Source organism: Chlamydotis macqueenii, chromosome W (genome assembly GCF_036417535.1).
Source record: "Chlamydotis macqueenii isolate bChlMac1 chromosome W, bChlMac1.mat, whole genome shotgun sequence".
Classification (NCBI taxonomy): domain Eukaryota; kingdom Metazoa; phylum Chordata; class Aves; order Otidiformes; family Otididae; genus Chlamydotis; species Chlamydotis macqueenii.
The window spans coordinates 42,803,334-42,818,340 of record NC_141592.1 but is presented as its reverse complement, the minus strand read 5'-3'; the positions used below and the strand labels follow the sequence as shown (position 1 = coordinate 42,818,340).

General features: G+C 46.9%; 1 pseudogene; it reads right to left on the bottom strand.

Moving 5' to 3' along the window:
- Positions 1–301: 301 nt before the first annotated feature.
- Positions 302–14,446, bottom strand: LOC147596707 (uncharacterized; annotated as a pseudogene).
- Between the last annotated feature and the right edge of the window lie 561 nt (positions 14,447–15,007).

Genomic DNA, 15,007 nt, shown 5'->3' with positions numbered 1-15,007 from the left:
CTATGACACTGTTTTAGTAAAACTGTCTTCATCTCATCCCAGGAGCTTTCCTTTCTTCCCAATTCTCTCCCCCATCCTGCTGGGGAGGGGGAGGATGAGTGAGAGGCTGTGTGGTAACTCGGGCTAAACCATCACAATGACTGAGCATACAATTTACACAAAAAAGAAAGAGAAATAGAGTTTCAAGAGTAGGTTTGGCCTGATTAATTTTGCATGAGTAGACTTAGCAAACAGGAAAAGTAAAAGAAAATGGTGGGAAAGAAGGCCATTTAACTTCTAGCATCTCTGGCCCCCGCCTCCCCTATCTCTGCATGTACCCCATAGGGTTATGGACCAGGAGCTGGTGGCTCACCTCACCTTGAAAGAAAGTGGTATGGACCTTGCGTTCTGCCCCAGTCAGCACCTTGCCCTCCTCTCGCCTCATCCTCTTCCCTCCTGCTCTCCCCGCTTCCCTTTCTTTGACAAACCACTCCTCAGGTCCTGCAGTCTGTGCGGAAGAGTTGGCAGGGTGGCAGTTTAGGCACTGGTGACAACTGGAGCAGGACAGGCTACACCTAGGCCTGAGATGAGCAGGGATGTCACAGCACCCTGAAAGGCAGTCCTTGTGTGAACAGTGTGGTGACCAGGGCTAAGCCATCAAAATAGTTCAAATTATTGGCAATTTTCACCTAAAATCAGATCTCCTTGAGGTACACATCGGACTTCCCCATCCTCCCGCATCACCCAACAAGTACACCCAGGTCCTTGAGCAAAAGCAATCCCATTAATGGATTTATCTTTGCCCAAGGTCAGAATAACCAAGACTATCTTCCCCAACGTATTCCTTACATGCACCACAGGGACTTTATCCCCTTCTACAGTACGTAAAAGTTCTGATTGGGCAGGGCCAGATTGATTGGTGGATCCCTGAGTATTGACTAACCAAGTGGCTTTTGCTAAATGTGTATCCCAATGTTTGAAGGTCCCACCACCCATTGCTCTCAGCGTAGTTTTCAGCAGTCCATTGTACCCTTTGATTTTCCTGGAGGCTGGTGCATGATAGCGGATGTGATATACCCGCTTGATGCCGTGCACTTTGGCACAGGTGACTATGAGGTTGTTTCAGAAATGGGTCCCATTGTCTGACTCAATTCTTTCTGGAGTGCTGCGTCGCCAGAGAACTTGCTTCTCAAGGCCCAGGACAGTGTTCTGGGCAGTGGCATGGGGCACAGAATATGTCTCTAGCCATTCAGTGGTTGCTTCCACCATCGTAACCACATGGCGCTTGCCTTGGTAGGTTTGTGGGAGTGTGATGTAATCAATCTGCCAGGCCTCTCCATATTTTTACTTCAGCCATCGTCCTCCATACCACAGAGGCTTTAGCCGCTTGGCTTGCTTAATTGCAGCGTATGTTTCACATTCATGGATAACCTGTGCAATAGTGTCCATGGTCAAGTCCACCCCTCGATCACGAGCCCATTTGTATGTCACATCTCTTCCTTGGTGGCCCGAGATGTCATGGGCCCACCGAGCTAGAAAGAGTTCACCCCTGTGTTGCCAGTCTAAGTCCACTTGGGACCTGATCCAGCCGCTGGTTGTTTTGATGTTCTTCAGTGGCTTGACTCTTGTGTACGTGGGCATCTACGTGATGTACTTTTACAACCAGATTCTCTAGCCGGGCAGCAATACCTTGCCACAATGCGGCAGCCCAGATGGGCTTGCCCCTATGCTGCCAGTTGCTCTGCTTCCATTGCTTTAACCACCCCCATAGAGAGTTTGCCACCATCTGTGAGTTGGTGTAGAGATACAGCACCGGCCATTTTTCCCTTTCAGCAATATCTAAAGCCAGCTGGATGGCTTTCACCTCTGCAAACTGACTCGATTCACCTTGACCTTCAGCAGCTTCTGGAACTCGTCATGTAGGACTCCACACAGCAGCTTTCCACTTCCGATGTTTTCCTACAGTACGACAGGACCCATCAGTGAACACAGCATATCGCTTCTCATCTTCTGGTAAATTATTATATGGTGGGGCTTCTTCATCACGTGTCACCTCTTCCTCCGGTGGCATTCCAAAATCTTTGCCTTCTGGCCAATCTGTGATCACTTCTAAGATTTCTGGGCGACTGGGGTTTCCTATTCAAGCCCACTGTGTGATCAGTGCAACCCATTTACTCCACGTGGCATCAGTTGCATGATGTGTAGAGGGGACCTTCCCTTTGAACATCCAGCCCAGCACTGGCAGTTGGGGTGCCAGGAGGAGCTGTGCTTCAGTACCAATCACTTCTGAAGCAGCTCGAACTCCTTCATATGCTGCCAGTATCTCTTTTTCAGTTGGCGTATAGTGGGCCTCAGATCCTCTATATCCCCGGCTCCAAAAGCCTAGAGGTCGACCTCGAGTCTCCCCTGGTGTTCTCTACCAGAGACTCCAGGTAGAGCCATTCTCCCTGGCCGCGGTGTAGAGGATATTTTTAACATCTTGTCCTGTCTGGACTGGCCCAAGGGCTACTGCATGAACAATCTCCTGTTTGATTTGTTCAAAGGCTTGTCGTTGTTCAGGGCCCCATTTAAAATCGTTCCTCTTTCGGGTCACTTCCTAGAGAGGGCTTACAACCATACTGTAATTTGGAATATGCATTCTCCAGAAACCCACAACACCTAAGAAGGCTTGTGTTTCCTTTTTTCCTTCCTGCTGCCAAAGGGATTGAAAAAAACACATTGATGATATCACTGGTGGCATACCACTTGGTTGCTTTTGACACCAGTTCATATTGAAGTTCTATCATGTCTGGCAGGGCAGCACTCAGTGGTGGCCTGACTTCATTCAGGCCACGATAGTCCACTGTTAGTCTCCACTCTCCACTATATTTTCTCACTGGCCATATGGGACTGTTAAAGGGTGAGCGAGTCTTGCTGATCACTCCCTGGCTCTCCAGTTGACGAATCAGCTTATGGATGGGGATTAGGGAGTCTCGGTTGGTGCGGTATTGCTGCTGGTGCCTATACCAAAAGCTCACCAGTGCCCTTTTGGGTCTTTGAAATACCCTCTCCTGAGGTAATCTACACCAAGAGTGCATGGAGCCAGTCACTATGGGGTGTTTTTGCCACTCATTCCCAGTCAGACTCACTTCAGCCTCCAATACAGTCAGCTGTTGGGATCCTCCTGTCACTCCAGAAATACAAATGGGTTCTGCCCCTTTATAGCTTGATGGCATTAGGGTACACTGTGCACCAGTGTCTACTAGAGCCTTATACTCCTGTGGGTCTGGTGTGCCAGGCCACCCAATCCATACAGTCCAGTAAATTCTGTTGTCTGAGAGACTTTCTTCATATTGCCGGAGCTGACTAGCCAATTCATCCACCGTTGGTCCCTCTCCATCTTTCCAATTCAGTACTGCCAATGAATTGGCATATGATGATGGTACGGTCTGTAGAAACTTCCGCCACATGAGCCGTGTGCACCGGACTTCATCTGGATCTTTGGGTGACTCGTCACGGTCTAGGTCACTGTAAATGACTTCCAGCACGGTTAATTCCCTTAGGTACTGGATACCTCTCTCCATGGTGGCCCACTTGCCTGGGTGATAGGTGACATCTTCCTTGAAGGGATATCTTTCCTTCATACTTGACAGGAGTTGCCTCCAGAGGCTGAGAGCTTGTGCACCTCTTCCAATCGCTTTGTCGATGCCCCCTTCCCTAGAAAGAGATCCCAGCTGTTTGGCTTCCTTACCTTCTAATTCCAGGCTACTGGCCCCACTATCCCAGCATCGAAGCAGCCAGGTGACAAGGTGCTCGCCTGGATGCCAGTTAAAATCTTTTCGTATATCTCGCAGCTCACTCAGGGATAGGGATCGGGTGGTTTCAGTCTCATTTATGAGTTCCTCTTCCTCCTCTTCTGCTCATGATGGTCCTGGTCTTTCTTCATCCCTTACTAAACGAGCTGACTTTGGCTTCCAAGATTTCTTCTTCTGTATCGGGGCAACCGATACCAACACAGGTTGGTTCTCTGATTCGGCCGCAGTACCAGTAGCTGGGATTGGAGCAGCTGCAGTGCCGGTAGCTGGGGTTGGGGTAGCTGCAGTGTCTGTTGCAGGGGCTGGAGTAGCCACAGTATCTGTCAGTTGATTTTCCCTCCCTTCTTCCTGAGGGTTCTGCATAACGCTGAGCAGTGTTTGGTAGATACTAGCCAGTGCCCAACACAAAGCGATAAGTTGTGCCTCTTTGCTATAGCCGTGGCATTTTCCTTTCAAATATTTGATCACTTCATCAGGATTCTGTAGTTGTTCGGGAGTGAAGTTCCAGACCATTGGAGGTGAGAAGTTCTCTAGGTACCTGCCCATATTCTCCCACATGCCATGCCACCCCTGTCCATCCAACCTCGAGGCAGATTTCTGGGTGATTTTTTTAAACAGTTATTGAATCCTAAACAAAACCTGAAACACATTCAGGAGACATAGCACTAGGAGTATGCTGGCTTGCACATCCCTAGGATATTCAAAATTCTCGAAAGCTGATGTGACTTGCTTGAAGGAAAAAGGGAAGGTAAAAGAGTAGGGGAAAGTATCCTCCCCTGACTTCCCCATAGAGTGGTTCTCCGGGGAGAAAAAGAAAAAAATGCGATTATTAATAATTCTTGCAAAACGGCGCCTGTTGACGCGGAAGTAACGGACACTGCTGACGACCAATATGATCAAGCAAATGCCAATTTATTGTTGATACATCCCGGTTAATATAGCCCTTCTAATTCCGTATCATGGGAAAGCTCTCTACTAATTGGTTAACTATATCATGCACGCGCTCCTAGCTAAAATATGATTCGTTAAGTCTCTATGTTCACGCGCACGGCTCTCTCCACCTGCACCCTGCTTCATGTTCAGCCCCCAGTCACGTATGCCAGCTGTTTTCCTTCTTCTCAAGGTTGCTTCATTTACTTTCTCACAGGAAGCTTCATTACTTTCTCACAGGCGGCCTCATTATTTTCTCACAGGTGGCTTCAGTACTTTCTCACAAGCGGCTTCAGTGATGTCCTTGAGGCCTGCTGCTCACAAACATAACAATTCCATTCGGTCTGGATTGTTCACTAAGTGCCCCTGGTACTCCAGGTATCCAACAAATCCCCCTTTTTGTTTTGAACAATCCAGACCCACTTTCATCATACGTTCCATAGCTTTCACAAAGCATTTTTAAATATACCCCAAAATCATCAGTGTCAACAGCAAACCCATCAATAATACCAACCCATAAACTATCAAATCTTTTAGCCAGCCTGTGACCCCCAAGGATTTCAACCAGTCTGTTAACCTGCTTTCCACTTGCATTGCATGCATGTTGCATCATAACTCTGCCAACTGATAGCGTATCGACTTAGAGTGATCAGAAACATTCATGCAACACATACCTTCAAAATCTTCATGTCCATGCGCTAATAACAAAAAATCAATGGCTGCTAGATTCTGCAAAAATATCATGATGCATGCTATCCATGTCTTCTATTAATCCTGATAACATGCTAGAGGTTAAATTCATTTGCTTTAGTGCCCAACAAGCTAATTTATTTAAGTTAGCTAAAGTTTTTGCAGTTGCTGCCCAAGGAACAAATAAAGATAATGCTATCTGCTCAGCTGTACCCAACAGGGTTAAATTGCTGTCACAATGGGGAGTCAATACTTTTAGCGATCTTCTTGCTCGAGTATGATTCCGTAATGTTCTCATAGGTGGAGCAAACACTATCAATTTTCCAAAATAACATGGTCCTCCTATGGCCCTTTTTGGTACTCCTGACCTTATTTTACTACAATATCAACTAGGTTCATGTAGGCCTCTACTGAATCTCCCCTTTTTTTTTTTTTTTTTTTTTTTTTTATTAGCCAGATTGTCTGTATTGAGTTGTTAATCATTTTTTGCAAGCATGGTATGTTAATGATTATGCCTAGTATGATGCCTAGTATCACAATTCCGATTTTAACCAAGGACAGCAACCACCCAATTATGCCACACACAAGCTTAGTTAATAAAATTACTGATCACACTTTATACATATTCATGATTACGAAGCAAAGCTAAGTTTCACTACCTTCTAGTAATTTTCTACTATAACATTTTTCTACTATTATAGATATAACAACTCCAGTAACTTACTTATCTATAAGAGCAATTACTAGTTTTCTGCAGGCCTCTGTTGAAACAAGCCATAAATTCTGCTAACAATGTTTTGTATCTTAAAGCTTCCCTTCTCATTCCATGGCTTTCTTCCTGAGAGCATGATTGCATTCCTCCCCCAAGGTCGGTGTGCTTTCACTGACACCGTACTGGCTCAGCGAAATACCACATCTCCCCCTTCTTTGTTTATGAGAAGAGGCTTGTTTCAACGCTTTATCTGTTAAAGTCTGCACACATTTTAAGACACAGAATATAGATCAAAATACATATATAAAAGGAATGAATAAGCATCCTACAACTATTAGTAACAAGCTTAGATCAAGTCACCAAAAGATTTCAGAATATATCAAAACCATCAGTTAGTTGCTGGTTTTGTACTCCTTTTTGCAAGTTTTGAATACTTTTGTGAATAGATTCCGAATGATCAGACAGATTCATGCAGCAAAGCCCATCAAAATCCTGACAATCATGATTTTGTGCTAATAATAATAAAAAAATCTATTGCTGATCTATTCTGTTACTAACCCAACTACGCCAAAGACACCGCTGAGCAAGAGGATGATTATCAGCCGGGTCAGAGCAGAGAAGGGAGGCAGGCGCAGCACCTTCAGGGCGTCCCCTGTTGTAAATAAAGTGTGCTCTGGGTCCGTCCTCTCCCCTTCGCTCCGAGCCACCTCTGTTTATACCCTCAGCAGATTCAGTGAAAGAGTACTGACTAGGTGTTGCTGCATGCATGGCCAGTGCATACAACAAGGCCTGTCAAATATGTGCTCTGCAGGCTAACAGTGGTTCTGTTTTGTAAAGTAGCATAGTATATAGAATCTACATCAGTTAACAGCATTGATAGTGCCAATTAAGTTATATTTATTTGCTTAGCAAGCCAACAGTCCAATTTATTTAGCATAGTTAATGCCTAGGCACTTGCCACACCAGGTGTAAAGACTGAAGCAGCAATAATTTTACTTAGTTTCCAAAACTCTGTATTATCTTGGCAACCAGATTCAATGCTATGTATGCTTCGTTTAGGTCTTTTATGCTGTCTGGATTTTGATATGTGCTCGCATGATTACGTCAAGCTGTCTCGTTGCAATGTATAGATCTTAAAGCATTTACAATCATTACCCCTCTAGAAACATTAGTTCTTGAATAGTTAAAAAATAGACAGAAGTCCATCTTTACTGATCCCAAAAAGTTCCATCTTTTGTAGTTTTAGCACTCAGCACTCGTGGTTGCTGCTGTTTTACACAGAGTTGCTGTCCTACCCATATCTGGCAGGTCAACCAAACATGTTCTGAAATACCCGCAGATGATACAGGCAGGGATCCACTTGTTTACTGCTCCTGTAAAGACATGAGCGTATCCCTTCCCCCATGTTATAAGAGGGAACGGTCCTTCCACTTATACAAAGCTCAACTCAGACAGGAGTATCTGTTAACCATGTCAGGGGCAGGGGGGTGGGGGCGCCTGGCGGCGGCTGTGGCCCCGGGCATATAGGAGGAAAGAAAACTAAAACCCGAGGTTTAAGACAAGAATAGGGAGGGATCCTTAAAGCCACCGCTACAGGCAAAAAACAGACCATCACTAAAACCAAAGCAGGATAATGAAAAAAGGAACAAGACAACCTCCCCCCACCCCTCCCTCTTCCCGGGCTTAACACCATCTCTACCTCCCTCCCCTGCCCCCTGAGCGGGACAGGGATGGGGGGCAGGAAGAGGGAATGGGGGTTACAGACAGTTAATCACGCACTGCTTTATTGATATCAACGGTTTAACGGCTGCACCTACAGCAGCAACCATGACCGGAGCCTTTTCTTGTTCTAACATTCGCTCGGCAGCTTCCAGCAGTTGCCCTGTACTAGATCCTTTTGGCAGCACACTAAGGGCTCTTAAGGGCTCTCTTAGGCTTTTTTTTTTTTTTTTTTTTTTTAGCATTATTAAAGGCAAGCATATCTAAGAACTTTGCTTTCATGTCATCATCCAGATCAGGGTGAGCCATAATTGCGGTGTGCAACCGATCAATAAATTTCCCATATGGTTCTGTGGGACCTTGCCTTACTGACGTAACGACAGGTCCGGACTTTTCATCATACACCCTAGCAAGCGCTCTATAAGCCAAATCTTGGCCCAGTTGTAACACTTCGGTAGCAAATTGCGCTTGCCAATCAGATCGTGTGTAGGGTCCCGCTCCCATCAGCATTTGAGTTTGCACCCCGAATAATGGATCACCCTGTTGTCGAGGCGATGCAGCTGCCCTATCACAAGCAGCCTGCCAGTACTGAAAGAACTGCAGCTGCTGTGACAGTAGCAAAAGCATCTGGACAATCATTCTAATATCATAAGGAGTTAAAAACTGTGACAAAAAAAAATATGCTGCAACACAGATTGAGTATATGATGATTTTAGTCCATACTGAGTAACTGCATTTTTAGCTTCCTTCAATATTTTCCAGTCTAATGCTTGCCACACACTTCTCCCAGTATTATTGGTCACAACTGGAAATGCCATGGGAAAAGGCTCTCCTTCTATCAAAGCATCTTGAATCACCTCTTTCCATTGCACTATCGGATTCAAAACCCCAGCCCCTCCCGCCGGCGTCCCTTGCAAAGGTGCAAAAAGACTGATCTCACCCGATGCTCCGTTCGGAACGAATAGGTTGGACGCTGGCAGGTCTCGATGTGGCACAGGCGAAGGAGTTGACAAGTTTCCCAGCAACGCTTCTAGGCGAACCTCTAGGGCTTCCAGCCTTTTTAGTGTCTCTTGCAGCTGTGCATCCTTCAAGCCGGATGAATGTTCATCCCCCTCTTCCTCATGCCGTGGTGGCAGGGAAGAAGGTGGTAACGGGGGATAAACCGGAGCTGTTGGTGCCAGCGAAAAGGCTCGTGACTCTGAGCCTGCACTGGCGCAGTGTGGCGGGGTGCCTGGCGGTGGTACATCTGATGGTGGTGAAAAGCCTGTGGCAGTTTTTCCCTCTGGTGCCCGCATATCTATAGTTATAGGGGCTGTGGCTGCAGCTCCTGCAGTCCTTGCTGGGGCTCGAACCCCCCCACCCTCAGCACGAGCCAGGGCAGCGGCAGGGCTCGTTAAACCCGAGAACGGCATGCTAGTAGTGGAGGTGGACCTGCCGGCTGGAGTTAAGGCCGCAAAAGCAGACGCGACGACTGAACGTTCGGCTTTCATGCTTATCAATGTTTCATTAATTAGCCTCCACACGGTGGAGAGTTTGCTCGCCTCCTTTGATCCTTTACTTACTTCATCCCACAGCTCTTTTCCTATCTTTTCCCATGTCGGGAGGTCAAAAGCATCATCAACTGTGGAGATTAATTCCCTTTTCTTTGCCCACTGCAGCAAAGCTTCTAGGACGGCCGAGTCATAAATCAGTCCTCCCATAGAGAGCATATGTTGGAGGAGCTTAACCACTGCTGACTCCTCTTTGGTCAGTGTGGACCCCATCTCCTCCCCGGCCGCTCGCCTGGCCAAGACGAGATTCCCTCCGTACCTTTTGTACCTTTTTGCGCTATAGCGACTTCCCGAGTGCCGGGGCAGCACTCGCCTTCGACCGGCTTCCGCCCCCTCTTCTTTTCCTATTTCGGTTCCGTCGGGATGTCCAACGCCGATCTGAGGGTCCCTGTTCGGGCGCCACCTGTTGACGCGGAAGTAACGGACACTGCTGACGACCAATATGATCAAGCAAATGCCAATTTATTGTTGATACATCCCGGTTAATATAGCCCTTCTAATTCCGTATCATGGGAAAGCTCTCTACTAATTGGTTAACTATATCATGCACGCGCTCCTAGCTAAAATATGATTCATTAAGTCTCTATGTTCACGCGCACGGCTCTCTCCACCTGCACCCTGCTTCACGTTCAGCCCCCAGTCACGTATGCCAGCTGTTTTCCTTCTTCTCAAGGTTGCTTCGTTTACTTTCTCACAGGAAGCTTCATTACTTTCTCACAGGCGGCCTCATTATTTTCTCACAGGTGGCTTCAGTACTTTCTCACAAGCGGCTTCAGTGATGTCCTTGAGGCCTGCTGCTCACAAACATAACAATTCCATTCGGTCTGGATTGTTCACTAAGTGCCCCTGGTACTCCAGGTATCCAACAGGCGCCCAAAGTACAGAGTTGCCAGCAATGCCAAAAACAAGGACCAGACTGATTTCATGACCAGTGATGTTACCATATCATAAGCCAGTAGTGCCCAGTACAACAAAATGAGAATTCTGATCCATTTCTGAGATGTGATAAACAGCACCACAGGAAATATGTGCTGCGGCTGAGGATTTACATCACACAGCCATGCGAACACGTAGTACAACATCGTGACCAGGGACTCTTAATTAAAAATAATGAGGACTTGTAACAACTTTAACACACTCTAGTCAGATCTGTCGTTACCTCAACCCTTTGAGCCCCATGTTGGGCGCCAAAAGAACTGTAGTGGTTTGGCCCTGGTCACCACACAGTTTCTCACTCACCCTCCCCCTCCCCAGTGGGATGGGGGAGAGAAATTGGGAAGAAAGGAAAACTCGTGGACTGAGATGAAGACAGTTTACTAAAATAGCAAAGGAAAACTACAATAATAACAGAATATAAGGATATTAAAATATACAAAATGAACAACGCACGATTTCTCACCACCTGATGTCCCAATGATGGATACAGCCCGTCCCGAGCAGCGATCACGGAAATGAAACCCAGCAGCAAGCAAAGGAGTGAAAGGGAGCCAGCAAGGGAGAGGGAACGATGCCAGCGAGAGAGAGAGAGGGATGGATGCCAGGAAGGCAGATACTCACCCTGGCCAACCCCCACTTATATACTGAGCGTGACGTTTATGGCATGGAATACTCTCTTTGGCCACTTTGGGTCAATTGTTCTGCCTGTCTTTCTCCCAGCTTCCTGCATCTGCACATTAGTGAGACTTGGAAAGCTGGACAGTGTCCTTGGTCTCATTCACAACAACTTGTATCATCAGGGTGTTTTATCAACATTCTTCACACACAAAATCCAAAACACACCAGCTGTGGAGAGGAAAATTAAATCCGTCCCTGCTGAAACCAGGACACCTGGAAATGGCTAACCATCTGCCTGCCTATGGAAAGTAGTGAATGAATGCCTTATTTTGATTTGCTTGGGCATGAAGCTTTTGCTTTCCCTATTAGACTGTCTTTATCTCAACCCATGGGTTTTCTCACTTTTACCCTTCTGATTTTCTCCCCCATCCCACTGTGGGGAGTGTGAGCGAGTGGCTGTGTGGGGCTTAGCTGCCTACTACTGGGGTTAAACCACAATACTTGTGGCCTATAGGACTGTAACATATATATACCTTATGCACTTATTTTCTTAAGTTTAGTTTTGGAAAAAAAATCTGTGATAAACTTTGTTCTTGCTCCATCTGAATGTTACCTCATGTGATGCTACATTTTAATATTTTCTCTATTTGCTTTTTTGTGTCTTAGAATAGTTTGGTATCCATCTCAAGGAATAGCAGGATTTGGTGAAGAATGTCTATGGTTCCTTGTTTATCTCTTGTTTTAGTCTTGCTGTGACTTTTTTTCCCCTTTTTTCTGTCTCTACAAACATGGTATCCATCTGTATTTGTGACTATTCTAGGGGACCTTCAAGAGCATAGTGAAGTGACATTTTTTAAAGCCCCTTCAGCTGAATACAAAGTTGTCATATGTTTAAGAACAGCCATGTAGAAAAATGAGAGGGTGACTCTGGGTGCAAGTTAGTGGGAGATAACTCCCCACCACTGTGTTTGTAATCTGGGGCTGGCAGTGCATACAGCAGGATCACCAGCTCGCACTGGAAGAGCCTATAAGCTGCATACAGGTCAAGGCCTATAGGCTACCTGTCCCTGCTCTAGATAGTTCAGTGTGGCATCTTTGTAGATATTCTTACATAACTCAGTTTTAACCTGACTTTTCCCCTTCAACTAAATATTTCACTTTTTTTTTTATTTCACATTGGAAATAATTATTTACAAATACTTTTGCTCTGTAAGTACATAATTCCAACAGCATGTTTTGGTGACAGCAAAAAAAAATGGGATTTCCAAGTATACTTCATATATGTATGCGAGTAGTACAGGGACAACTTCTAGCCAACATAAGAAGTAACAAGTGCCCCACCCCCAGCTTCTGGTGAAATACTCGTCCCTGCAGACAGCCAGTTGTATCATTTGCTCCTCTTTCGGTCACATGGTCTGTTGTGATTGGCTGGAAGCATCCATTACGCCACGGGCTGCGAGTGCAGAGGAGGGGGATTCATTTTCACCCTTCGCCTCAGCGAGCGTAGTGGACTGTACCGTACCGTCTTGTTGTTCATCCTTGTTGCATGTCGGAGTTCTGCCGCCCTGGACCGCTGGTAGGAGGTGGTATCAGTTCGTTGAGCCGCTGGGGTTGCAGTTCGGACTCTGCGGCGGGCCCTGCGGGTGGTACCTGGGGAGGGGCTGTGGGAAGCCGGGCAGGCTTTAGCGCACCGTGCGGCTGGCCAAGGCGCTGTGGGGGCTGGCAGGAAAGGTGCCGTGCGGTGAGACCGAAGGGCGGCGGGCGGGTGCTGCGAAGCGCCAGTGGGTGGTGGTGTGGAGTGGTGGCAGCGGGGCGCCCAGCATCGTTCGCGAAGGTCGTGTAAGGGCCCGCCGAGGCGGTGCGATTAAATCACCTAGATGTGCGGCTCGGAGTGTGTGTGTGTGTGTGTGTGTGTACTTCCTGGCTGTCGGGCCGCATGCAGGAGGGTGTGCGTGTACTGCCTGAGCTGCGGGCGCGGTGTTAATTACGAATTTCCTGTCGCGTCAGGGTGCTGAGCGTAGGGAGCTGGCTGTCCGTTAAGTGGAGCGTTATGTTTCCGCGTACGGCAGCGGTGGGGGTGGGGTGCGCTCGTGCTTGGCGCTTCAGCAGGAGGCGGTAACGCCGCTGCACCCTCGTAACGCAGCTGAGCTCCACTGCAGGGCTGGCAGCTTCTACTTCCTGTCTTTAAAGGCGCTTCTCGAATAGATCTCGATCACTCCGGGGCCGCGCCGTGAGACCAAGCAGCAGCGGGCAGGAGGCGTCTGAAATACGGTTATATGTGGGACAGGGTGTGCAGGGTAGGTAGCAGGTTCTTCGCGTGGCTGAGCAGCCGTCCTCTCACAGCTGCATGGTGCTTCTCGAGCCTTTGCATCACCCGGTGCTCTTATGTAGACAGGACTTTCCCTAGCAGCACGGAGATCCCGATATGTATGTTTTCACTTTCCGTTTCTCTGAGTAGAATTTCTATATCTGTACTTACTGCTGTAGTGTCATGAGCAAGACAGGAATGAACTTGGTGAACTCTTTTCCTGCCACAGTGGAAGGGTCTGCAGGCCTGTTTTGCCTTCTCTTCTCTCTCTCTCAGACCCACATTTTCTTCTCTTCCTATAAATGCTTTAAAATATAATGGAAATAAGAATTAGGCAGCGAAGAGCAGAGCAGTGAAGCTGTTCTGGCAAATCTAGGAGGAAAAAAAAAGGTATTAATTCTGATACCTTTGTGTAGAAACCTTGGGAATTTTTGTGTAAATCCTTAAGCTTGTAGTTAGATTGATCAAGTGTATTTTTTGCACCAGCTATTGTTAACAGTCTAAACTGGTGGGAAAGCCAGAATTAACATATGTTAGCACTTGTATCTGTTCATAACTGCTTAATTCTTTTAAGTTGCAACTTACAACCAACAGCAGTCCCAGTTATACCATTCTTAATACTCTTATACAAGTGCTAAACCTGACTATAACCTTACTATTCAGTCTAATAGTAACAAGGTATACTAGTGCCCAGCTTTCTATGAGTAATTTTATATTGCACTGTAGTAAAAGGTGGTGGGTTTTGGTTTGGGTTTTTTTGTGGGTGTGGGGTGGTTTTGGTTTTTTGGTTTTTTTTTGTTTTGTTTTGTTTTTTAGTGTTTTAGTGTTTCAAGTGTCCTACAGCTATGTAGGAAAATAGTCTCAGGTCTGAATTTTTCAGAGATACTGGTCCATGCAGGTGGGGAGTAAGATCTATTCTCTTTGAGTTTCTGCACCAGTTTTTCAAACGGGCTTTCAGATCTTTCAGTCAGTCTTTCCACAGCCGAGACACAGGCCCGTATTGGGGAAGAGAGATTGTCTTCATATTGTGGGAGTTGGTTAGCCACTGCATGTACCGGTAGTACATGGCTCAGTACCCAAGGCTCAGCTTGTAAGGACCAAGGCTGAATTTTGTGCTTCCTTACAGGACCATGAAGAAGAGGACTGTCCTGCTGCTCATACTGACAGTGGTGATAGTGGCCAACATAGACAAGGAAGACCTGTACGACATTGTGGTAGTGAAAATTTTGATGAGGTTTGCCTGAATGATGAGTTTAACCTCCATAACTGTTTTTCTGCTGACTTAGAAGTACGTAGACGACCCCTTACCGAGTTTTGTGCAGGACATTAATATTTGTTCTGGTTTTGTTAGTGAGGGGGGGCCTAAGGTGGTAGCTTCTGTAGGAAACTGCTAGAAGTCGCTCCCCTTTGTTCAGTGGACTCGGCCGGGCCTAGGGCAGACCCGCTGCTGGCCAAGGCCGAGCCAATTGGTAGCAGAATGTCCCGTGATAACGCCTCTGCGATAACGTATTTAAGTAGGGGAAAACAGGAAAAAGAGGAGGAGAAGATGTGAAGCAGCTGAGCGGGGGGCAGAGAGGGGGGAGGCGCGAGCCTCATGGGCCTTGCAGGCCTCACCCTCTGGCCTCCCGCCGGGCAGCCGACTGGGCCCAATTCGGCCCGGCCCGGCTGCAAGAAGTGGAGAGGAGATGAGAAGTGAATAAGATGTAAAAAGGATCCTGAGAGACATCTACCAGCCTGTTGTGAGGAACGGCTGCAGACGCCAAGGTCAGGG